The sequence below is a fragment of the Polistes dominula genome, unplaced genomic scaffold (assembly GCF_049000335.1).
Source record: "Polistes dominula isolate Pdom_NZ unplaced genomic scaffold, Pdom_raw_medaka contig_24, whole genome shotgun sequence".
Classification (NCBI taxonomy): Eukaryota; Metazoa; Arthropoda; class Insecta; order Hymenoptera; family Vespidae; genus Polistes; species Polistes dominula.
The window spans coordinates 3,510,323-3,537,679 of NW_028301150.1; the positions used below are offsets into that span (position 1 = coordinate 3,510,323).

At 33.1% G+C, this 27,357-nt stretch overlaps 1 protein-coding gene across 5 annotated transcripts in view; it reads left to right on the forward strand.

Annotated features, from left to right (window-relative positions):
• Positions 1-27,357, forward strand: part of LOC107065572 (zwei Ig domain protein zig-8) — a 285,070-nt gene that overhangs the window by 92,573 nt on the left and 165,140 nt on the right. The window lies entirely within an intron of this gene.

Sequence of the window (27,357 nt, forward strand, 5' to 3'; positions counted from 1 at the left end):
ACTTAAGTTGCGTGTAATTCTTCATTAAGTTCACACGTTTAGGCTATAATTCCTTTAAAGGATTAAACAACCTTTACAGTTATCATATCAGTAAAAAGAAAATTAAATATTTATGATAGTATTTTTTTGTTTATTGTTGACTGACAAAACGGAAGTTAGTGGGTAGGACAAGGGATTAATAAATAACAATGGAAATGATAAATGTTATAAGATGACACCATTTCTCTCTTAAATAAACTATTTTTCAAGTGAACAAACGTTTCCTCAAGGTAGTCGCCATGTTACATGACGTTTTCCAATGTGTGGAGAGTATTCGAGGTACGAAGTGTTTTTTTAAAAGACTAATCCGGTTCTTCGTGGTTTTTTGAAATGGACCCGACCGATAAGGTCTTCCCGAAGGAGCACTGAAGAGGGTCGAACGTTTTAAGGGACACAGTGAAAAGAAAGCGTGCCTTATCGTATTATCAAACGTGCACAGGAACTCTAGTAAAAAGGATAACGCTGCTTTTCTGCTTTCTTAGATAATTTTCCTTTTTTTGCTCCTTCCATCCCTGAAGAAAGCTCATTTATTTTTTCTTTCTTAAATATCGTAACCGGTATCTGACATTTTTCACAACAATATTTTTCTCTGTTTGACTATTTTTCGTCAGAAAAATGTATACTATATATATATATATATATATATTTATATGAAAAAAATTTAATTAAATGTAATAAATTAAAGTGCTTTTATTTAATTAACAGACGGTAATATTCCATAAAATTTTCTAAATGGTATTTGTTACATTTACATACACGGTATATATCTACGCAAGGAGAAAATTTCCGATAAAACAAGTCGAATTATCGATTGGACGAGCTTGGAATAATAGATCTCGCCTGATTCTCTTCCTTCCGATGCACTTGTTCGGAAACTCATGGAAGTCTGCCATTTCAAAGTTCGTTCTCACCAGTTTACCCTTCCACGAGAGTCACTTGCATGCATTATTCATATCTATGGTGAGATTCAGCTATACTACACCATTCTTATATGTATCAATATAGGTAAATCAAAATCGCGATACCCAATAATAGCGAAATGAAAATGTTAAACTAACGTAAATACGAAATAAAGAAAACTTCGGAATAAATCTTTTCAAATTGAAAAACTTATGATAAAAAAATATAAAATATAATAATATTATATAGATACTAATGAACTTTACTTAGTTCCATAAAAATTGTGTTCATAAATCGATATATCCAATGATTTTCATTTATCCCGCTATAGGATTAAATTCGTATAATGGATTTGCAAAGATTGTTAGGCAAAGATGCTAAGTCGATTATTTAAATGCAAACGCAATGGGTTTAACGGTATAACGAAGTAAACTTGAACGAGTAGAAAGAAAACTTTGACTTTTTGTGCTCCTTTTCTTTTCCTTCTACTTTCTTATTCATTCTCTTTCTTTCTTTCTTTCTTTCTTTCTTTTCACACGCTCCCTTTTCGGTTGAGTTTACTTTAAGGAAGCATTAGCTGCGAAACCAAGGGAACAATTACCAGAGAGGAAAGGGACGAACATTAGTCTAGTTATCGCCTAACTAACGAAGAAATACGAAGTAGTGAAATGATTGTATTGAAAGTAAGTTTCGAAGGTTTATGAAAGATTGGAGGATTATTAAATGGGTCTTAGTTCTGTTTAAAAATTCCCAATTGACCGATATCTTATTTAAATGGACCAACCAAAGAGATAAAAAGATTTTCTTTCTCTTATTTCTTCTTTTCATCATCTCCATTCTTGAATATCTCACTATCGATCGTTCGTTGCTCGCATCGTGAAATTCATGAAATCGATATAAATATTTAGTTGTAGAAATGTCTCAAACGTACTTGAAACCTAACTGCAAGTCCAACTTTCTTTACAATATTGGTCTCTATTCTACTTTTCCAGATGTTATCTCTCTTTCCATTTCTCTCTATTTCTATCTCACTATTTCTATCTCTCTCATTCTTTTTCTCTCATTTCCTCTTTCACAATTTTCTATTCACTTAACTCTATTAATTGTCTTATATTGGCAAAGTTTCTACTCTGAAAAAGAAAGAGAGAGAGAGAGAGAGAGACAGAGAATTATATTGAGAAAAGGATTGAAATCGCAGAGCGTAGTTTGGTATTTCCAGGTCGAAGATAACAATGAATAACCGAGCACTATAGTAATACGAATAACTCTAATTTCTTGTTAAACTTTTTTGATCTCTTTGAAGTATTTTTTAATAGAACTTTTCTCTAACTATGGCAAATGTTTCTTTGTTTCAGGTGAGTTGTGCTTTCGAAAAAGATAAATCTATCGATGTTTAAGGCTAACTCTCATTTCAGTAAGTAAAATCAAAATTGATTTATTACATTTCACATGTAACATTGCTACAGTATGCGAAAAATAAATTGATAGAAGAAAAAGTTGGATATTTTTAAATCAAGGATTCGCGAAGAGGATAAAAAAAAAAATAGAAAATGCTCGTTTTTCGGTTATCCACCTTTCGGAATAGGTTGAAATGACAAGGGCGTAGTACCTTCTCCGAAAAGTCACGTTCTGCCTTCCGGTGTGGTTTCCTTTACGTCTCGTACATCACTCTGCCGCGTCGTCACAACGAAGAGAGCATTATGCTAACGACGTTTCCGGAGATACGTTTGAAACGATAAATTTGCTATCTATATTCCCAGAATATATGATAGAAAAATGAATCACTCTTGAAAGGAAGCGTCCCACGTCCTTACTTCCCACCTCTCTCTCTCTCTTTTTCTTTTTTCTCACTCTTACTCTCTCTCTCTCTCTCTCTCTCTCTCTCTCTTTCGAAAGGAAGAAATAAAAATGAAAAAATAAAGCTAAGCTTTTATACCTTTTAAACTTATGAAAATGTTGGAAAAGATCGGTATCAAAGCTGCATAAGTTGTAGAAACTTTATCTTCCTGTGTTTGTATCTTCTCAAAGAAAATAACAAAAAGAAACAGAAAGAAGAAGAAAAACAGAGAAAGAGAGAGAGAGAGAGAGAGAGAGAGAGAGAGAAACAAAAAAAGAAGAAAATTTTCTATTTATATGTTCATAATATGTTCGACATTAATAGTGCAGGTTGTCGAAAAAGCTTTGGAAAACCGGAAGCACTTTACCAATGTACATATAGATACGTAAGTTGAAGATAGAACAAAATTGGAAACTCGCCAGGATTGATAGTAGTTTGTCGCATCATCGTAAGCCGTCTTACGTAGAGTACACGTGTAGTTTTCTAAAAGGATGCTACAAGATTACTTTAACATTGGCATATGTATACCAGTACCTAATTATAAGATTTATAAGATCTGTTATACAACTGACAAGTATTTACAGGAACTTTGTATTATACAATTTATAGAAAAATAAAAGAATTAAAACGATAAAGAAAGTTATCTTAATGAAATGAATATGAAATATTTGTTTCTTTAATCGGCTAATAATTTGAATAATACGTGGCCCATTGCTGGGCCCATTAATCGGACGATGATCAATTACCATTAATGGGCCAATGATCAACTACCATTAATCGGCCGATGATCAATTACCATTAATGGGCCGATGATAACTTACATTAATGGGCCGATGATAACTACCATTAATGGGCCGATAATAAATGCCGGTAATGGGCCGATAATAAATGCCGGTAATGGGCCGATAATAAATGCCGGTAATGGGCCGATAATAAATGCCGGTAATGGGCCGATAATAACTGCCGGTAATGGGCCGATAATAAATGCCGGTAATGGGCCGATAATAAATGCCGGTAATGGGCCGATAATAAATGCTGGTAATGGGCCGATAATAAATGCCGGTAATGGGCCGATAATAACTGCCGGTAATAGGCCGATAATAAATGCCGGTAATGGGCCGATAATAACTGCCGGTAATGGGCCGATAATAAATGCCGGTAATGGGCCGATAATAAATGCCGGTAATGGGCCGATAATAAATGCCGGTAATGGGCCGATAATAAATGCCGGTAATGGGCCGATAATAAATGCCAGTAATGGGCCGATAATAAATGCCGGTAATGGGCCGATAATAACTACCATTAATGTGCCGATAATAAATGCCGGTAATGTGCCGATAATAAATGCCGGTAATGTGCCGATAATAAATGCCGGTAGTGGGCCGATAATAAATGCCGGTAATGGGCCGATAATAATTGCCGGTAATGGGCCGATAATAGCTGCCGGTAATGGGCCGATAATAAATGCCGGTAATGGGCCGATAATAAATGCCGGTAATGGGCCGATAATAAATGCCGGTAATAGGCCGATAATAAATGCCGGTAATAGGCCGATAATAAATGCCGGTAATGGGCCGATAATAACTGCCGGTAATGGGCCGATAATAAATGCCGGTAATGGGCCGATAATAAATGCCGGTAATGGGCCGATAATAAATGCCGGTAATGGGCCGATAATAAATGCCGGTAATGGGCCGATAATAAATGCCGGTAATGGGCCGATAATAAATGCCGGTAATGGGCCGATAATAAATGCCGGTAATGGGCCGATAATAAATGCCGGTAATGGGCCGATAATAAATGCCGGTAATGGGCCGATAATAACTACCATTAATGGGCCGATAATAAATGCCGGTAATGGGCCGATAATAAATGCCGGTAATGGGCCGATAATAACTGCCGGTAATGGGCCGATAATAAATGCCGGTAATGGGCCGATAATAAATGCCGGTAATGGGCCGATAATAAATGCCGGTAATGGGCCGATAATAAATGCTGGTAATGGGCCGATAATAAATGCCGGTAATGGGCCGATAATAATTGCCGGTAATGGGCCGATAATAAATGCCGGTAATGGGCCGATAATAAATGCCGGTAATGAGCCGATAATAACTACCATTAATGGGCCGATAATAACTGCCATTAATGGGCTGATAATAAATGCCGGTAATGGGCCGATAATAACTGCCGGTAATAGGCCGATAATAAATGCCGGTAATGGGCCGATAATAACTGCCGGTAATGGGCCGATAATAAATGCCGGTAATGGGCCGATAATAAATGCCGGTAATGGGCCGATAATAAATGCCGGTAATGGGCCGATAATAAATGCCGGTAATGGGCCGATAATAAATGCCGGTAATGGGCCGATAATAAATGCCGGTAATGGGCCGATAATAAATGCCGGTAATGGGCCGATAATAAATGCCGGTAATGGGCCGATAATAAATGCCGGTAATGGGCCGATAATAAATGCCGGTAATGGGCCGATAATAAATGCCGGTAATGGGCCGATAATAAATGCCGGTAATGGGCCGATAATAAATGCCGGTAATGGGCTGATAATAAATGCCGGTAATGGGCCGATAATAATTGCCGGTAATGGGCCGATAATAAATGCCGGTAATGGGCCGATAATAAATGCCGGTAATGGGCCGATAATAACTACCATTAATGGGCCGATAATAACTGCCATTAATGGGCCGATGATAACTACCATTAATGGGGCGATGATCAACTATTATTAATCGGCCATTGATCAATTACCATTAATGGGCCGGGGTTATCATTTGGATATTGAGCCCTCTATGGGCTATTAGAAAACGTCAATGATCGGCCGTTAGTTGTCATCCTTTGCCCGGCGATTGGCCATCTAAGGGCCTGTTTTCAAACTTTGTATGGGGAATTATTAATATCACTCGACTTGAAAAAAAAAAAATAAATAAATAAAAGAATAACTCCACCCCAACTTTTCACCTTTACCAACCCCTACCCTAACTTCTTCTTCATATTCTTCTTCTTCCTCTTCCTTTTCCGCGTTGTGTTTACACTTCCCTTATTATTTTCATTTCAATTCTCATTCTAATATCTTCGAAATGGAAACATTTTTATTTCATAAAAAGAAAAAGAAATGAGAGATGTTTAATTGATCATTGAAGTGGAATTTTATAAAATAACAGATTCCCATGTTCTCAACCCTTTTCAAAGTTTGTTTGCATTTTAATTTATTTTCATTTCAACTTGTTCGTACACTTTCGACGGAGACTGTATCTTTCCTTACAAATAGAAAGGGATCATAATATCTCACGATTCATAAAAAAAAAAAAAAGATAATAATAATTACCATACGTGTTCCATCGACTGGTGTAAGTACCTCAAAACTAAGGCACTGAAGCAAAAATACAAGCATCCTCCGGCACTTTCTAAAGATGTACAGAAAGTGCTAAAGCCTATTTATGAGGATCTGACTAAGACAGAACTGCTGGAAAGATGTTTAGGTGGACATACGCAGAATAATAATGAAAGCTTTAATAACTGCGTATGGAACATGGCACCTAAACACCTGTTTAACGGCAAAAAAGTTGTTGAAATTGCGTGCAAAGTTTCAGCATGTATCTTTAACGAAGGATTTCAAACAGTGATGAAGATAATGGAAACGATGGGCATGAAACTTGGGCCAGGAGCGATCGACTTTGCTAAAAGACGCGACGACCGACGTATCGAATCTGCAAACCGTCGAAGCTCTGAGTGCTCAAAAGATGCCAGATCAAAGTGGAAGAAGGCAAGACTGGAAGAAATTGAAGAATATGAACAAGAAGAAGGTCTATTGTACGGTCCAGGCATCGCAGATTAAGTTTAGGTAAGAATTTTTAACGATTTTGAGTAGAAAAAAAAACTTTAAACGCGTTTATCTCGAAACTATGTTTTGAAATACTAGCTCCATCGTATCTCACGAACCAGTAAACCGATTCTTATAAAATTTAATCTACATATTCTACACATGAGCTGTAACAAAGTGACGGAGAGTTTTTTCTTATATTTTAATTTTTACTATTTATTTTTAGTCAAAAACAATAAAAAAAAGGTCAAATTTACGTTTTTTTTGTAATTTGTCCACCATTTTTTTATTTATTGATAAAATTTTTATATAAAACTGTCACTTTGCAGCTGAAGTCATACAGAATATAAAACCATTTTCCTTTTATGTTTCAGGTAAGCCATTCTCAAGTTCTGATGGAGCTACCAAAGCACTAAAGTTTTAAGGTGTTTTTTTATACTACTGTTTTTGCAATAAAAAATTAATTAAAATGAAAAAATAAAAATTCATTTATATAGTTTAAGACTCAATTTAACAAACCCAACAATTTTTAGATCGATATCTTTTATAGTTTTCTTGGAAAAAATTCGCGAAAATAGCCTTTTTTTTAGGTGCTCAGAGTAGAAGGTCCCCTTAATCTTATCTTGATATATTATTGTTATTGTAGCAAAAACATCGCTTAAAGTTGTTAGTTAGTTCATCGAAGCTGATAGTGCAATCGATTTTTGTTCATCCATTTGGTCTATCTTCAAAAGACAGAGATCCTATCCCATCCAGTTTATACAGGCTCTCAAGCTCCACACAGCAGGGTATCAATATTTCATCCACGTTCTGCCAGTGCAATAGTTTATGCCATTGGCTTCTACGTTGTATTTCAATATTTTTCTCAAAACTGGGGATAAAGCCGTGCCAGTCCCAATTTGCTACGTTTGCGATGCGTGCAACTTTTTTCTTTCTCTCTATTTTTCTTTTTCTATTTTTCTTTCTCTTTTTCTTTTTCTCTCTTGTTTCTTCTTCAAGATATTTTCCACGATATTGAGGTATTTCGCTGAAAGGTATTTCTTCCTTTCTGTTTCCGACATTTCACAAACAATTACAGAATTTACATAGGTAAATCACTAGAGAAATTTGCTTCTCTACTCGCGCATACTTTGAACTCCTTTGATCATTTTAACAATAAGAAAGTTTGGATATTAAATAGGTGTGTCTGACAGAATGTTAGTGTTTCATAAAAGACTATATATATATAACAATTATATGAAATTGATAATAAAAGTCACATTCTTCTTCGAATTAGATTTTCATGGAATGAAAAAATTCGTCACCGATAAAGATTCCTATAAAAAAAATTCCCCAAACGATCGTATAAACCATTTCTCTCGACCTTTTTTTTCTTACCCTTCGTCAAATTATACCCTCCCAAATTACATTTAATTTTTATAAATAATATTCAATATGTTTCGATTAACAATAACTTTCCTTTAAAAGTTATGAACAGAATTTAATGAATTCAATAGGACTATGATAATAATACATAAAAAATAATATTTTAATTATTGTTATTAAATTTAAGAAATGTTAGAAAATTTTATATGAAATGGTATATAATTTTTCATGACATTTTTAATACGAAATTTAAATAGAAGAATAAATATAATATATATAAAAGATTGATCATTTTGCAGTATGCTCATAAAGAAGAAAAAGAATAAAATGTATATAATAAACTCGTAGAAGGCACACAACCATAAGACTAGAGAATTGATAACGATGAGTGTGGGAAGAAATAAATCGTACTCATTCTTTTTTTTTTTCTTATATCACCAAACAAAAAAAGAATTTTTTGCTAGTATCTACACCACGTGATTATTGTCAAGTGACTTTCCAAGATCGAGGGTGGAAATGATAAAAGAAAAAAAAAACACAAGAAAAAGTAAAATAAGAAGAAGAAGAAGAAGAAGAAATAAGAAAACTTGTCTCATCACGATCTCGATATATCCTACAGTAACCTTTGGAAATATTAACCCGTGCTCGTTAAGCGTGGTAGGTACTGTTAATGCAAGACAAAAGGGAATAAAGGAGGTACTGCAGTTAGGAGAGAAGTACGAATGAAAGGTTAGAGGAAGGAAGAAAAAGAGTAGAGAAAGAGAGAGGGAAAAAGGGAGACAGAGGAATCGTAAATTGGAGAAAACCCCGTGGGCATGGTGTGACGAACCGATGAGACGCCAGACTGAACATCGATATCAATCCCTAGTCTCCTTCTTTCTTGCTTGCCATCCTTCTTTAACCCTTCGTCATTGGAATTCGGGGGAAGGGATAACGGTTCCCCTTGTAACGATACTCGTTCTCTTTTTTATTATTTTTTTTTCTGTATCCCCTTCAATGTGTTGGAATAAAAAACAGATAGATAAAATGAAAGAGAGAAAGAGAAAATATTTTGTCTCTTATCTTTCTTTTTCTTCTCAGAAACGAGTTGCGTCAGAGTTGATCCGATGAAGTAAATTGCGGATTGGATATTCTATGCGGTAACTGGTATTCTGTGAATTACATCCTTCGCGAACGTGGAAATTCGTTTATACAAGAAATACGAGCGACAACGTTTTTCACACTAGACTTTTCTTCTTTTTATTATTTATTTTTGTCTCTCTCTCTCTCTCCTCTCTCTCTTCTCTCTTTCTTTGTTCAATTTTTTCTTGAGCGTTTCTTCTTTTCATAGAAGAAACGGGGTACACTCGAATACATTTCCTATAAATGAGAAAGTTCGCCGAAGAAATAATTTACTTCAAATTAAGGCTAATAAGGATTATTTAATGTTCCATGATTCTTTCACAGTATCGAGAATTTTTCTTGAGAGTAGTTATGGTTGATCATTTGTACTAGGCAAAGAAAAAAAAGAATAATTGAGGAATAATTATGATGAATCGATATTTTTTTTTTTTTCAAGTTAACGATTTCTTTTTTTCTTCTTTAGGGGAAAAAAAATAATCTTAATATAGTATTTCATTGTACAATTAAAACAGTTTAAAAGCTCTTAGTTCATTCTGAAAGAAATACTTAATTTTTTCATATTACCTCAAAAGAAGACTTATATGAAAAAGAATTATAAATTAAAGAGTCAGCGATAATTAAATTATACTTAAATTAATTATACCTTTTCTTTCACACAACGAGATTATAAAATCATTTTACGTTGGTCTGTCGACGGTCGAGCTTTTCTACTACTTCCGGCTACTTGTCGGACTACAACTCTGGTTGACTTATACTGCTTAACATTACGAGACTGTAGTTGACTTATTCTACTTAGAATGAAATTTTTCAGACCACGAGGTTCAGTTTATCTATACTATTAAACTATAATTTATACTAAAATGTTACTGCATAATATAATCATAATATTTATTTTCAATTTACTTTCTTAATTAAGATCGTCAAGATAAACGATGGAAAATATTTAACATAAAAGTAAAAACACAAAACAAATTTTTTCGATATCTTACAGGAATCACTGACACGATTTCAAAGAACGTGGCATATCGCGGTTTGCCAGATTTGTATCAGGTTTTTCGCGCCAATATAAAATAATTCTGTATGGAAGCCAAGCCAAGATTTTCACTTTTCACGGTCTTCCGGTTTCCAACGATCCATTTCATTCTATATACGTATAAATATATATTTGAATATCATATTTAAATAACATATATAGACACACACACATAGGTATACGTATCTAGACATATAACGAGTTGTTCTAGATATGTTATTAACTCATCAATTAAACTTGAAATCATAAAGAAAAAGAAAAAAAGAAAATGAAAATTATTCTCACCTACCATCTAACTATCCGAAAGTTTTCTCTATGTTTCCCATCGCGATGAATTCGCGAGCACTATGCTATCTCGTTTGTCGTTAATAAAACAAATATTCGAGGGGAGAGAAAATTTTCGAGCAACGCACGTGAAAATAGAGCAGTCGTAGTTCTCCCTATGTCACAACGTCCAAAAACCGATCGATTCCTCGCTTGTTCGTTCGTTCGTTCGTTCGTTCATTCGTTCGTTCGCTCTTCGTAGATGAAACCTGTTTTTTATTTGTCCTGCGATCGTGCAGCTGAATGAAATTACTTTCTCTCAAACCTCCAACCTCCACCATCTCTCTCTCTCTCTCTCTCTCTATCTATCTATCTACCCATCTATCTCTCTTTTCCTTTTTCTTTTTTCTATCTCACCACACCGCGCACTTTTCTAATCTATTTGAAAGCTGAGAAAGAGAGTGAAAAAGTTGGTACAACGTCGAAATAAAATTTTCCTAATATACGTGCTAATTAATAGGTTCGCACTGTCGAGTCGAGTGTTTCGCTGGCGTTGAACGAACGGATCATGGAAAGAGAAAAAGAATCATGGAAAGAAAAAAGAAAAAAGAGACAGAACAGAAAGAAAGAAAGAGTAAGAGTAAAAAAATACTATTTAATTAGTCGACGAAGCGAGCCAGAAATTCATCAGTCCAATAACGGAACAACCTACTATCCCAAGCGAGATTAATTTATAATATTACTCTACGATTTTGGGATGCGTTAACGACGATCGTCTCAGTATCGTCGGTTTAATTAAATAAGACAGCTGTTCGTAATGAATACAGATTTCAAGAGCTTTACGAAACTTGTCTGTCTCGTAAATTTTCCCTTTATTTAATAATTAATTCATTGGTAGATATTTCTATAGTTTTTATTTTATTTCTTCACTAGACTTTCTTAAGCTGATTATTGTTTCCAAAAGAATAAAATAAAAATTATATTTTTTGATATGGTAAATATATTAAATATACAATAGCTCAAAGAAATACAATGAATAAATAAGAACAATTTAAGAAATAGAGAGAGATATCTAAGGGGGAAAAAAAATAAAGGATCGCAAATTTTTCATTTGAAAAATATCTCAAAAAGAAAAGTAATTTGAATTTGAACGTTCTTTTTGATCGGGTTGAACGTCGAATATACTATATCTACTCTATTTCACGGACCTGCAAATAACGGATAGTAGTTCGCTTGACGAAAAGCACTACCTATAGCCGGTATGTGACAAGCGGTTCTAAAACGTTTTGGGAAACTTCATGAAAGCGATTAATACTTCTGCATTGACAAGTTTCACGAATTACTCGTCGATCGTTTTAACACGTCCCAGTAAAGCTCCCCTCTCCGTTTCCTCGTCTAGTCTGAACCAGGCTCAGTTCTGTCCAGGATGGTTTCGTTAAATTGATGTCCGAAATGTTCGTTGCATTTTATGGATGCATCTACTATCCAAAAAAAAAAAAAGAAGAAAAAAAAGAGAAAAAACAACTCTTTCAAAGGTACGAATAACTTGTGAATTTTTTTGAACGAGTTTGGCAAACATCTGTAACGCGTTTCAAATATTTGTATCCCCTACTTTTGTGTATTTTTCTATTTTTCTCGTATTTTTATTTTTATTTTTTTTTATTTTTTTTATTGTTCCTACTCTTGAACGATATTCTACTTCAACTTAAAAAGTGTAATAAAAAAAATAAAAATAGAAAAGTATTAATGACGTATAATACTACGTTTCGAACAATTACAAATGATTACGTTCGTTTTGCTACGACAGATTTAATTAAATGTCGACGATTTAGATACAAGAACGGGGGTAAAAGAGCTCTGACAAATTAGAGATGACTAACGCCAAGCACTTAGTCCTCTTTTAATTACATCTTGACTCTGATTGTCCTTCCTTCTCTTTCGTAGATATTTTCAACGTTCTTAATGTTAATACATATACATCGTTTATTTGCCAAAAATATTACAATTTGCTCGTAATTTTAAAAGGTAAGGGGGAAAAGATGTTAGTGTTTGCGTCTGAGACAAAGAGATAGAAGAATACGAAGGGACAAAGCAAAAAAGGTGGATAGGCAGAGTAAGATAGAGAGAGAAAGAGAGAAACAGGAAGTGAAGAAAAGGGAAAGAAATATGTTCAGCTTCCTTGATGCTATTAGCGTTGTTCCAACGTTTGCGAGGGTAATGACTCACTTCTGCTCGATTAAGCGTGACAACGAATGGCTAATAATTATAAATTAAGGAGATTTATGAGATCCATAGACTTTGGTTAGTCTCTCCAGGCGCGAAAACCTTCTAGAAAGTTAGGTAACACTACTTCCGTAAAATTGTAAACGATAAAAATTTATCGACAAACTTCTTCACATTATTTTCTTCAGTCAAACTGAAATAAACAACAAGAGATAGAATAGTAAAAACTTTTGTAATCGAAAAACAATTGCAGTTATATCGATTATTACATTTTTCATAGTATTATATACTTAATATATGCAACATTTATATTGAATTTCTATTTATATATATATATTATATGAAAATACAAAATTAAAATATATAATTTATTTGAATATTTGATATATAATTTATTTTAATATTAATCTTGTTTATCTATTGAACTTATCATAGAATTAAATGCAAATAATAATATTTCAATACAATGTAATTTTATAACTACATTAAATCATAACTAATATATTAAAATTCGATCGAAATGTAGACACCAATCGTTTTGCAAACAGAATAAGACAAAATTAACATGAAAATATCGTTGGTTGTATCGATTGTGAATGAAAGTGAGTTGGATGGTCGTGTAGAGATTAAGGGGTGTAGGGGGTAGGGGGTAGGGGAAAAGGTATACTTGCGCATCGACCGTAGGGAAAATGGCGCGTAAATCGATCCACGGCAGGTTTCGACGTGAACCCAGTTTCGGGATCAGCAGCTATGCCCGATAAATCGCTGGCTATTGTCCTGGGACGACGGATCTACGACGATTGTTCCGTTCTGGCACTGGAAACCATGCGGCACGGGTCGTTATTCTTTTCGTTGGCGCGTCCTTTTCCCTTCAACCTCATCCTTTCGCTTCCTAGAACCCCCCTACAACCCCCTTTTACCAAGGAAAAGATGCATACAATTTTGGTCGTCGCAAGAGAGAGTAATGATGCTTTAAGAATCCTGCGGGCTGTCGTTTGTAACTCTTTTCTTCCGGAATTTCAAACGTTTACTCTCGCTCTCTGCGTGTTTTCTTCATTTTTTTCTTTCTTTTTGTTGTCATTTTTATATTCGTTGTGTGTCTCTCTCTCTCTCTTTCTTTTTTGTAAATATTATATATTTTATTTTAAAATATTGTAATAGAATGATCGTAGGATTTGAAAAATTGTGGAATGTGTATTATTGTTAAGAATAATATAAATTGGAATAGAAAAATAATAGTAAATTAAATTAATTAATAATAAATTTTAATTAATAAAATAAAAAGTATTAGTCAGATTTACTAGTTTCAGTATTTGTAATATTTTTTAATATAATGGAATATTAAGTTTGAATGGAATCGATCACGTACTTTATTTTTAGGACATTTATTAATTTTTTAAAAATATATCTACGTATCATAAACAAAAGACAACAGTGTAGAATAATAGAATATATCTTATTATTCTTATATTGTTTTGACAAAAATAGTTCTAAATTTATTTGTTTATTTATCAAAGATACAGTAGAATTCTTGTTGAATTTAAAAAATTATGGGATTTAATTTTAAGAATGTTTGACATTACAATAAGAATAAAAGTAGTAAAAAGAAGGAGAGAGAGAGAGAGAGAGAGAGAGAGAGAGAGAGACCAATAAAAAGAGGAAAATTAAATTTTTCTAAGAAAAGATGTATTTTTATTTGATTTTTGTTTCATCTTCTTTTTTTTTTTTACTTACCTCTTAAAAAAAACTCTTTTTCTTCTCTTGATCTCCTTTATTACACAAAGCACTACTTTAATATACACTACTGTTATAATAAGATGTAATTCTTTCGTAAAGAGTGGTAGCCTTCGTCTTTCGGATTTACATAAAAAAATAAACAGGCCAAGTTGCTCGCTACTTTTTTTCGTTATTTTTATTCTTCTCCTCGTTCATTTTCTTCTTTTTATTCTCCTCCTCCTCCTCCTCCTCCTCCTCCTCCTCCTCCTCCTCCTCCTCCTTCTAGTACTTTTTTTTCTTCTTCTTTTTTTCTTCGTTGCTCGATTCGCATTTTACTTTTAGAACAACTCCGTACGAGAAAAGAATGTATAAATAAGCGTATTCAGAAGGATGAGGAGAAAGATAGGGTTCTTAAAATTGTAAATCTACACGAACGAATAATAAAATCGTATCATAATTAGTCCCGTTCGAGAATCGAACTACTTCCATTTTTCTTTTACAGTTTTATTATTTATTTTTTTTTTTTTAATGTTCGACTCAACTAACACTCGTCGAATTAAAAGTGCTAATTTGATTTTTCAAAAACAATTTGTAAAACGATGAAAGTATCGCATAATTATTTATATTTAATAATGAAAATTAGTCCTTAATAATTTTAATTACACGTACTTATATATATATATATATAACTATACATAATAAATCTTCTTATATAGATATATACATTTTAGAAATAACATAGAGAGAGAGAAGCATTCTCACGAAAATGCGCGAGCTTAACGATCTCGCGAGAGTCTAACAATCGATCCTCGAAAATTCACGTTGCGAAACTCGCGAATTGTGAAATACATGAAGGGGTTGGAGGAAGAACACGGAAACCGATTCCATTTTCGCGAACGATCCTCCTCGTATATTGGCCACGACTAGTGCTTTATTCTCTATCTCTCCCTTTCTCTCTCTCTCTCTCTCTCTCTTTCTCATACTCACTCTCATACCAAACCCATTTCGTCTTACTCTAACCGAACCAGTCGGTCGACGCTAATGGACGTTAACGGTGAATAATTAGATACGAGAGAGGAGGGAAGGGTTAAAGGGGGGGGGGAATGTGCTAATTGCCTATTATTAATCACCGTTGCAATTGCGAGATTGAACATTGATTACGCCGATTAGACTTCTGTGTTCTCTCTCTCTCTCTCTCTCTCTCTCTCCCTCTCTTTCTATCTTTCTCTCTCATTCTATCTTAGCAGCTTTCTCTCAAAGCCTTGGATTCAATTACATCTCGAAGATTCGTCGAAGGGAGACTCAACAACTAAATTGAGAATTATGGTACTTTCATAGGATTCAAGATACTTTATTAAAAATAATAACATTTTTTTGAAAATAAATTTTTCTGTGAAACAAATTAGAAAGAAAGTAAAAGATATAAATATTATATAAATATTTTCATAAAAAATATCTATATATCTTTGATATTTAATAAGAATAAAATATAATGTTATTGATATAATATATTTCATTTTATATGTTTTATTTTATTGTCAACTATACATATTCATTTAAGAAACATTAATATAATATTACTAATTGCTCTTTTTCTATCTCTTATTTTTACATATAAGAATGAAATCTCTGTATATAATAAGTTTTCTTTGAATTTAATTCTTCCAAGAAGCTCATTACATATCGTGCATGATTGTGAAAGCTTGACCGGACATTTCAACATTTTTAGAACATTTCTCTTCCTTTAATATATTATTTTTTAATTAAAACGCATTCCTCTCTGTATAGTATGAGCTTTTGCGAGAACATTAAAAACCTTTCATGAGAATATACCGTAGAAATCAACGATGCGTAAAATAAGTATAACTATCTAACCAAAGAACTTGATATCATCGAAATTTAATTACCTAAACTATGAACCCATTAAAGAAAATATGTAATTACATCATTTTAAATTCAACAATGAATTATTCATATAATTCATTTAGTAATGCTTATAAATGTTTTAAAACAATCGATCGATTTTTATCATATTTACAAAATAATACACATATTTGGTTGCTTGAAAAGTCTGACCGAGTCCACTTTATAAATTAGTAATTATTTAAATATATTTGTTTTTAAAATAAACAATTATTTTTTATTTTTAAATTGATATTATATTTATAATGTTTTATTAAATTAAATAAATATTAACCATCGAATTTTTCGGGTAACTCAATTATAATAAAGAAAATTGTTCAGGTACTCAACAAAAATAATTCGTTAGTTATTATTATTGATTTTCAATTGAAATTAATTACGTAATTAAAATGTTAATAACTATAAGAGAAAAAAATTTGTTAGTCATGTACATGTGTTAATCATATACATATGTTGGTTTACCAGTTTCCGTCGGGTCACTGAAATCAAGCAACATGTACACAGTTGGTAAAATAAATGAATGATCTGTTTGGAAATAAAAAAATAATCATGTGCTATTGATTCTAAAGAGACGGTAAAAAGATATGAGCTTTTTGGTAGTATTGGATAGACGTGAGAAGGTATTTGTAGAGAAATGACTCAAACTTATAAAAGGGAAAAATAAAAAGATACACATATAAGAGAACAAATTTTAAATTATAAAATTTCATATGATATGAGTACATAAGTTTTGAATCTAACGTAAGAAACAATTTTATTTGTTACTTAAATTTATTTTTATTTTAAAAATAAAAGCTTTTCTTTGGTCTAACAATATTCTGAACATTTTTCAACTTATTCCCGTAGATTCATTAACGATAACGAATATAAACATTTGTTATAATTAATCGTACGATACTTGTCAAAGTAGTAGATAATAATATGTCACTTTAAAATGCTTTAAGAAGTTTCCTTTTGTATCTAGAAACGAATAAAAGGTAAATACTTGAGACTTTTCTCGAAGTAAGAAGCGAAGAGTCATGCAAAGACGAGCAGACAATTCAATCTCCACGAATCGTCACCAACTGGAAGTAGAAAAGGGTTTTAGCTATCTGCGAAGAAGAGCATTACTCTTCTTCTTCTTCTTCTTCTTCTTCTACTAACACGAACACTACGATCATAGTGTCGTCCTCCTATTCGTGGTTATCGTCGTCGTCGTCGTCGTCGTCATCGTCGTCTTGTGCTTTCGTCTTTTTGAGAATTCTTTAAGAAGTAACAAAGAAAGGTGACGTCCGTGGTCTCTCATAAAAAAAAAAAAGAAAAAAAAGTACGACAAACCTAACTTCACCCTCTCGACGTTGAAAGTTTAGACGTTCGTCGTTGACCATTGTATTTCTCGAAACCATAAAATTTCATTTATCTTTGCGTGTGTACGTACCTACGCGGTCACGAAATTTAAGAGAACTAATATTATACCCTTCTTCGGAACATTTTACGACTTTTTCCTGTTCTTGCCTGTTCTTAGATATATATTTTACGGTTGTAAATTTTTATTCTTAAAATGTTGATATTTTATGAATCTAGATATATATATTTCTATATATACGTATGAAAAATTCATATGTTTGATGATATTGAAATTGAAAATTATTGGAAAGTTGTATGTTATAAAAATGGATCACGAAAATCAAATTTATTTTTATTCTATTTTTACTAACCAAACGTTGATATTTACCATTACCTTTTATGAATTGATTATATGTATATGTAATCTTCTTTCTCTTTTTCTCGTATATGCTTATTTTATACTTGTGATCAAAGATGTTTATTATACTTACATATAAACGAATCAGAAATTATAGAAATTAGGAAGATTGCGAGCAATGAGATAATATGTATGGAAAAAAAGTTAATATGTAGATGAGATGGAAAGGAAGAATTAAAATTCTAGTCGATGGAATTGGTAATATTCAGAAAATAGGAGAAGAGCCGAGTATGAAAAAAAAAAAAAGAGAAAAAAGGAAAAGATAAAAAGAAGAGCAAATTATATAGGTAAAAGAAGCATTGCTAAAGTTTACCGAAGATCAAAATGACTCTTGTACAAACGAAGCTTTCATAGTTCATCCCAGCGAATATTATTTGCCCGTTAAAAAACATTTAGCTTTTTAACGATCACCTTAACGACGATGAAACGTGTCAGTGTTCTCTTTTTTCATCAAATTAATATCGTCCGTCACAATAAAAGTACCTTGCAGTGTACGTAGATTTGTCAGCGTCTATCCATTCTTTTTCTTTCTTTATTTCTTTCTTTCAGTTACGTTCCCCTTTTACTCTTTTCTTCCTCCCAAGAGGAACATTCTTATCTTGGGTGCAGAAGATATCGGCACAGAGCGTGTCTCCGTCTACGACATCGTTCGGCTTCCGTAATTCTTCTGAAAGCTTTTCCTCCCATTTTCCACGATGGTTGACCTATCTCTTCGATTTGTCAGTAAAAGACAACGAGCTTGATCATTGGTCTTCCACATTTTACAGATTTACGTTACGATCTCAAGATTACCTTATCTTCATGTTTTCTTCCTTTCAATTTTTTTCCCCCACTTCTTTCTTGATTCGACTTAACGAAGAAATTCGACTTTTTGTCAAATAATTATGATAATTAATAATAATTATAATAATGATGATAATAATGATAATATATATTTTTCCTCGAAGAACAGAACAGAAAACAATTAATTCGTCGATAAATACCTACCTCGTTACATTAATCTATACACGATTATAACGTTGATAAAATTGTAAAGAAACAAAAAAAGAAAAAAAAGTCCCTCGTGGAAACCATACGTATTTGTCATGTATCGCAATTTAAAATGAAATCTTGTTTGATCAAAAACACATGCGAGAAAGTACGTGCAAATTGCTACGTACGTTTCAAAAAGCACATTATTGACATTGGACTCGTACGGTTGGCAAACGTTCTATAAGCGTGCCAGGAACTAGCGAGACGACCTTATTCGGTAAATAAATTTAAATAACCGAATTGGAATTTAATGAACGTAACGATTGAAACCGCGTGATGTCGGCCGTGCAAATGATTAAATGACAATTCACGTGTTTTGCATTGGTAAATTTTTTTGTCCCGTTTTGTACGTGGTTGTGTCATGTCGATCAAATTTCTTTTTGTGTCATTTTTGTCCCTTATTATTTTCATATCACAATCAATATTTGAAATTGTACCATTATCAATAACTAGATTCAATCTAATCACGAGGATAAATTGGCAGCTAGTCTTTAAATGTAAGTTCAATATTATAACAAACAAGTAGTTATAAGCTAAAACGTATTCGACATATATTTTTCTAGGACGGAACAAAAACTCCAATGAAGAAAGTTCTTCTGGTCGACGAGGACACGAAGGCGAGAATATAAAGGACTTTAAGAGGCGTGACCGAGTTCGATGAAGCGACCGTGTCGTTTACTAGAATTTTATCGAGCAATCTTCCGCGTTACTTTGGTCGATATTTTCTTTGATTTTATATTTTCTCTTAAAGACCGAGATCGTGAGAGAAAGAAAGAGAGAGAGAGAGAGAGAGAGAGAGAAAAGGGATAGGGAAAGAATATAGCATGGAAAATTTAATTGGTAGGTAGAGATATATTTAAAATATGTATGTAGAAAGACACATATACACAAGGATTATTCTCTTTTCATCTTTTCTCTCTAGAAAGCATACATACTTAACGTACGGTGAAATCCTTGAATCCTCCGATGTTCTATTAATCTACTTTAATATAGAGTTCTTCCTTGAAGTGTCTACTTCCTTATACCGACCGAGTCCAAGTTCAGTAATTGCTTTAAAAGTACTACTTCGAGTTTCCCCGAGATATTCTGTTGTCATTAATACTTGGCATAAGACAAACTGTGGAAGCTGCTCTCTCCGTCTTTGTCTTTCTTCTCTCTTTCTCTCTTTCTCCCTCTTATTCTCTTTCTTTCTCTTTCTGATTCCGTGTTCGTTAGCTCCAACTTTGCCTCCTTCCCGCATCGTAGACCATTTTAATTTTTATCTCTTGCTCGCTTAACTCCCTAATTTATGCGCTCCGTGAAAAAAGGTTAATCCGAAGAATTTCCAAGCGACGTGACGAATTTATGATCTCTTTCTGTCTCTCTTTCTATTTCTTTCTGTCTCTCTTACAGCCGTTCCAAAAATTTCACGCTTTCTTCCTCGAATAAAACGATCAAGACTTTTACTTTTTCTCTGTGACGTCGACGAGCTAAGAACGAAGTACAGAAAGAGAGAGAGAGAGAGAGAGAGAGAGAGAGAGAAAATAGAAGAAAAAGATAATCGAAGCTGATGGGTAATACGAAGGAAAGAAAGAAGGATAGATAGAAAGGAAGGAAGGAAGGAAGGAAGAAATGCTAATTTCACGAAAGAAATTTCATTTCTTTTGGCTTTCTTACAAAGGCAAGTGTATAAACGTACTTGGAAAGAAAAAGATATATTTTATCCTTACTACTATGTAAAAGAAAGAGAAGAAATGAAGAAATTTTCAAGAAACACTCTCGACATATTGAAAAGCCTGACTGGTTTTAAATGGCTTTGGGTAGTCATTCAGAAAACAAAGCCAACGAGAATGCAATTAGAAGAGATAAGAGAAAATAATTTGCGAAGGTCGGTCTCCTTAGTTTCGACGGTCATAAACCGAGAGTGTAATTAGATCTCGAGTGGTTCTAGGAGAAGTTTCAGTTGAGTATTTTTTTTTTTTTTTTATCCTTCTTTACTCTCCTTCTTTCGATTCCTTGCTACTTCTTCGTCGTTTCAAACCATCCTTATGTTGTTTTCCCTCCACGACGTTCTTCTTGCACTTAAGAGGAATAGAGATAGAAAATAAGATAGAGATAGAAGTAACGAATGAAATTGGTTCGTCGCGAAAATACTGGGAACTTTATTAGTAAAGCTTTTCTTCCCCTTCAGAAAAGTACATATATATATATATATATTCATATGTATATAAAACTTCAACATTTCCACGATTCATTCGTCATTGGTGTTTGTTCGTCTTTCCACGAATCGTTCGTTTCATATCTTTCGGGTCTTTTTCAAATTGATAGCAAATCTGACAGTTACTATTTCGCTTTTGTTTCGACGACGAGATAATAAAAAATAAAAAGAACTTGCGTTTTTTATATTTTTTTTACCATCTATATTATTCATTATATATATAAAATATTTAAACGGAAAGTACCTATACGATAACGATGTCATTAAAAGTTGTACCATATTGCTGGATCGCAGGGAAAATTATTTTACGCACCCACCTGATACTTATTAACACATCTCGTTCATTTAATTGGATTACAGAAATTTATCAAGTTTTGAAAACAGTTGCTACAAATGCTTCGTTTTGTACGTACACTATATTATTATTATCATTATTATTATTATTATTATTATAAATATGTATACACAAATAATGCCTGTTTAAAAAGAAGTCAACTTTTTAAAAAGAGAACTTTAAAAAATGACAACAAGCTGTAATAACTTTAAAGCACTGATACCAATTCTTTCCAAGTAACTCGCAACGAAACAAAAAAGAAAGAAAGAAAGAGGAAAGATTGAAACTTTTACGAACTTTAAGAGACTACGGGTCTATATTATCGTGAGGAAAAATGTGTGTATTTGAGTCAGCGTATTGTATCTATATATCTATATAGCTATCAAATAAGTCTGACAAAAGTACAGACGCTCGTTTTATTTCCGTTCACAAGCGGATATTCTGATAGATCGCCGTTCGAAAGTTCTCAACGAGAACAGAGTAAAGGAGTGGTGAGGAGAGATGAGGAAAAGGGAAGAGAGGGAAACAATAACCGGTTGCATCGCAAAGCTTTATTTTCCGGCTGTTTCCATGCAGTATCCTTCCAACAACGGCAGTAACACCGAGCCTCCAGGGGAATGGACGCTAACCGGTTACATGGTTTTCCTCTAAAACGAACAACTCGTTCGTGTTTGACCTGGAACAGTGCACATGACACGCGTGCAGCAACGCGTTCTTGCCGCAGCTTCCGTTCTCTCTCTCTCTCTCTCTCTGCCTCTCTCTTTCTCTTTCTCTCTTTCTCTTTCTCTTTCTCTTTCTCTTTTCTTTATGAACTACCTTTACTTCGAGAAAACGCACGTGCAATTATTCCCTAGCAAAATAGTCGTAGAACAATGGACTCCTTTCTCGTCTAAATATTTTTGAAATGCAAAAAGGTTTCAAAGAAACTTCTTCTGGATGACCATTTTGTCGAGTTTCCGTGTTCCTAAATTCTCAGATATCTCTCCCTCTCTCTCTCTCTTTCTTTTTCATCTTCATCCATCTATATCTATCTCTCTTTATCTTCATCTTTCTCTTTATGAATGCAAACCGCAAATCGTCATGCGCCAATTTGACCTTTCTTTTCTTTAAAAGAAAGGGAAAAGCTTAAGCTCGAGAATACGTAACGTTTTTACTTACCTACAACCCGTGCCACTTGCGTTCCCAGTGTGACGTCATTTGTGCCAAATTTATTGCAGTATACGCTTAGTTCTTCTCATTTCAAGCACAACGGGTGTTTTCGGCATTATTTAACGACGTACCGTTGTTTCCAACGATACGTCAAATTATACTCAACTACGACCTCCTTTCTCGTCGTCGTCGTCGTCGGCGTCGACGTCGACGGAGAACGAAAAATCAAGAGAAAGTGAGAAATTTCGAGTACTTGAGAATAGTAAGAAAAAAGAGAGAAAAAAAGAGAGATAAAATAAGAGAACTTTTATAATTTTCTTAACATCCATCTTCACTTTAATCGTATGCTATTTAAAAAATGTATCATCCTAATATATACCTTTTCGTATTAAAGTTCTGTATTATTCGCCAATTTTTTTTTTTTGCTATGAAAAAGAATGAAAGAAAGGATAGGAAGATCCATTAGTATCCATTTCTTATTTTAAAGGTTCATTAAGTTGCGAGTAAACTTAAATGTTATTTTTCTTCAGCAACGTTCAGCTCTCATCCGGATGTGTTTTATTTTTTCGAATTTGCTCGTTGAGAATGTATCTTTTTTTTTTTCGTTAAAATAAAAGGGAAGGAAAGAAAAAAAAAACGAGAGTAACGGAAGGATGGGAAATGGGAACTATCGGACTTCCTTTCGAAATATCGTCAAAATGTTACGCGAGATTGAGGAGAATGGTCCAATAAAGTTACGATGGCACTTTTCAACTTTCAAATATAATATTTATTTACTTTTATATATATATATATATAGATAGATATATACATTGGAAGGATGCAATCACTTCGAGCTAGGTTATAGTACCATTACTTTCTGTCTCGTGCAATTTTGAATTATGCTCTCTATTTACGTCTGCACATTATCTACCACAGTAGCGTGATATGCTTTATACGCTACGTTTATGATATCACGTTCGGTTCAAGAAAGATTAATCTGCATATTCTGCCCGTCGGAACTACGACACCGCGCCCTTTTTACCTCGACCAGCACGAACTTATCTACTATCGACTTTCTTTTCCTTTTCTTGGCCCGTTTCTTTCTTTCTTTCTATTTAGAATATATTTTACAAACATTGTACCGAATATAAGGTTACACACGAAATATAATGCAAAATTTGAAATATTTTAGATAAACATATTTTTGATGCATTTACATAATTAATGAAAATATCTCTAAATAAGAATGATATCAATTTATTTTGATCAAATTTTGATTAGTTTAATCATAAAAAAAAAATAATCAAATTTGTATTTTATCATTTTATCTTTCGATTCCATTAATTATGACAAATATTTTTTGGATTAATTATGGAAAGGTTAAATTATACAAGAGAGAACAGATGAGTATTCGTAAAGATAAATCCGAAAAATAAGATTAAAAATTAGTAGCACGTTATTCCTTTATGCCAGAAAGAAGATGATCGATCGTTTGATAGAACACAATCAAAAGATAAAATCCGAAATCACGCTCCGTCCGAGAAAATTTGCTTCGTAATCGAAATATATTTCAGACTTGTATACCTACCTACCCTACTATACCATACCATATCATACCCCATAGCTTATAGGTATCGTAAGATAGTTATGAAAAGCTACAATAACCATCATGGCCCTTCTACATCCCTTTCTTCTCTATCCCTTCTATTTATTTACCTCCCTTGTTTTCTCCCATGTAACAATGAGATTCACAGGAATTACCCGTCTTCATCCGAGTGTACCAACGATAAAGTATATCAGCTTAAAAGAAAGAGAGAGAGAGAGAGAGAGAGAGAGCTTATTATAACAAAGAACGTAATGGTAAGCGAGGAAAAGTGGAGCAAACATTTTTTTTTTTAATTTTTAAAATTAACCTTAACGATTCAGATAATTAATTTATCATGTTCGCAAAAATTTTTTGCATCTTGCGTTCAACAGATAAAATGTTTTAATTATTATCGAATGTATTATAATTGTTTGACATTTTTTAAATAAATTTGATACCTTTCAGGTTGTTATCTCGAATCGAGGAGACCTTATCGAATGTTGTCACAATAAATTTCATTGAAATTCTATATATTTCGTTAATGATATAAATATTTTCCAAAGATATTAATAATCATTTTTACGTATGAACTATATTTTTAAATTCATTAAGTCAACTTTTAGAATAGTTTGTATGTTGTAACACTGGATTAATGGAAAACTTTGTATATTTCAATAAAACTTTCTTTAAAATTAACATCATTAAATAAGATAAATTTTTGTAGTCGGTAAATAATAAATGATATGACAGTGTATGTATGCACGTAACTTTAGGAATTTTCTCGACATTTTGCTTTGTGAAAATTAATTATAATAATTTATTACATTGAAACTTTGTCAATTTTATCACGAAATGTATTCGAATGAAGTATATTTATCATTTTGTTGAAAGTGAATTATTATTTTCTATATATATATATTATATTTTATTCGATTAGATTTAAATTAAAGGAAATGCAAAAGAGAAAAAAAAAGTTAAATTTTAGGAATTGGAACGGAAACACTTCGTTTTTGATTGAAATTGAGTAGGTGAAAACGTCCGGTTTGTAGAATCGATCGTTGAAAATCTTCTTAACGGACAGTGATTTCAAAGGACATTATGCAAGATGAATATGAATGGCCGAGAGGTAGGGGTATCGATTTGAATATCGGCGTTGGAGAATCGAGGCAACGATCCGATCGATGTATATACGGCTGTCTCGTTCAAGAGAATTCTCCGTCAACTTCAACAGAGATTCATCTCCCGTTGACCGGCCACGCGGAGACGCGGAAATTATGCGGAAAGGACATCCTTCTATCTTTCTCTCTCCCTCTCTCCCTCTCTTGCTCGTTCAACTCGAAATCCGATGGAAACGACGTTAAATTTTCGGTAATGTTATAGACGGTCACGTGGGATCCTAACGCTCGTTATGGGAATTACGTGAGTTTATCTCGTTAACGAATATGGAAAATCGAACGATGTATCACGAATGGTCTTTGATTTCGATTGTAAATCTAACGTAACGTTTAGAGCGGTCAATTGATTATCCTACATATATATATTATAATATATACATATATATATATATGCAAAAATATTTCCTACTCGTTAAAAATAAAATTGCCACTCGTTAAAAATTCAACCAGCAGAACATTTTTCTCCTTCGTTGGTGAAAAAAAAAAGAAAATATATATATATATAAAAAAGGGGAAACTACCCTCCCCCTCCCCCTTCACCCTTTCTCTAAATTGCCTGCTTTCATTCGAGCGGTTCGTTTTAATATTTCTCACAACGAGATTGTATATACTCGTACGTCGAATACATTGTTATCGATTTTCCAAGGTTCATCGGTGGCAACGTACCCAGCCAACATTTTACACGCTTCCCCAACCCCCACCACATTTTCCACTCTCTTTCTCTTTTTCTTCCTTTCTCTCTCTCTCTCTCTCTCTCTCTCTCTCTCTCTCTCTCTCTCTCTTCTAGTATTTTAAAGCGCACGATAATAATTACAAAATGTGTTTCATCGAAGCACTTACACATGGCTAATACCACAACCGCGTTATAAAAATGCTTGTTTATATAATCGCCGAGTGCTATGAATATCCATAAAAGTCCAGAATAAACGAGTCAAACGCGGTTTTTCATTGGCCCGCTTTCATTTGACCGAAATCGTTTTACTCACTTTCGAGAATTAATAATAATATAAATCTTCTTGATTAATTTTACATCTAACTACTCTAATGATCTAACAACGAAAAGATTTTAATAAGAAACTTTGTTTTTCTTTGAACAATAATTTTATTTTATTTTTTTTCATGTATCACATTATCGTACTTTTCAATTAAAAAAAAAATGACAATAATAAGAAATAATAAAGAATATTTATCGTTCTCTTAATAAGATTTGAGATTAAAATCGAACCTTTTAGTGGCAGCATAGAAAACTTATTTACGAGTAGTTTAGAGATTTGCAAGAGAAATTAATATTCCACTTTATCGTTCGAAGGAAAGTTATGTATACGAAATGTTGGTAAACTCACACGTGTGTTAGCGATTGAGAAAGGTAAAAGCAGATAGGTTGGGGAACGCAGATATTGAAGCTTTTGATCAAACAGCGTAATAACTTAAGAACCACGTTCGTTATTTCAACGTGTAAGTTTACGTGCATGAAAGAACTTGCGTTAGAAGATTGAGAAAAAAATTGGAAGGAAGGTGTAGGAAGAGGAGTATGGTAAAACTCAGAGTTGCTACGATTAACGTTAATTTCTTTTTTCATCTAAGCAAAATTAACGTCCTTTTACGGAGACACGTCCATTAGTAGAGAAAAGCGGAAGTAAAGTTCAGTGTCGAGTTTAGAAACTGATAAATTATGACGCGTGGAAAGGCAGCTATATCTACAGTTTGAAAAGTTTCACGGGAAAGGGGCTCGAGACGTGTTGGGTTAAGGAGTTAAGGTCGTTTTACTTTGCCCCACAGCATAATTTCCTTTATTTTCCTTTTCAACGCACTGATCAAGTGTTGCTAAATTTGTCTTAATTAAATCTTACGATTTAGTAATTCTATAATCGATTTTAAATAAAAATTTAAATGAGAAGA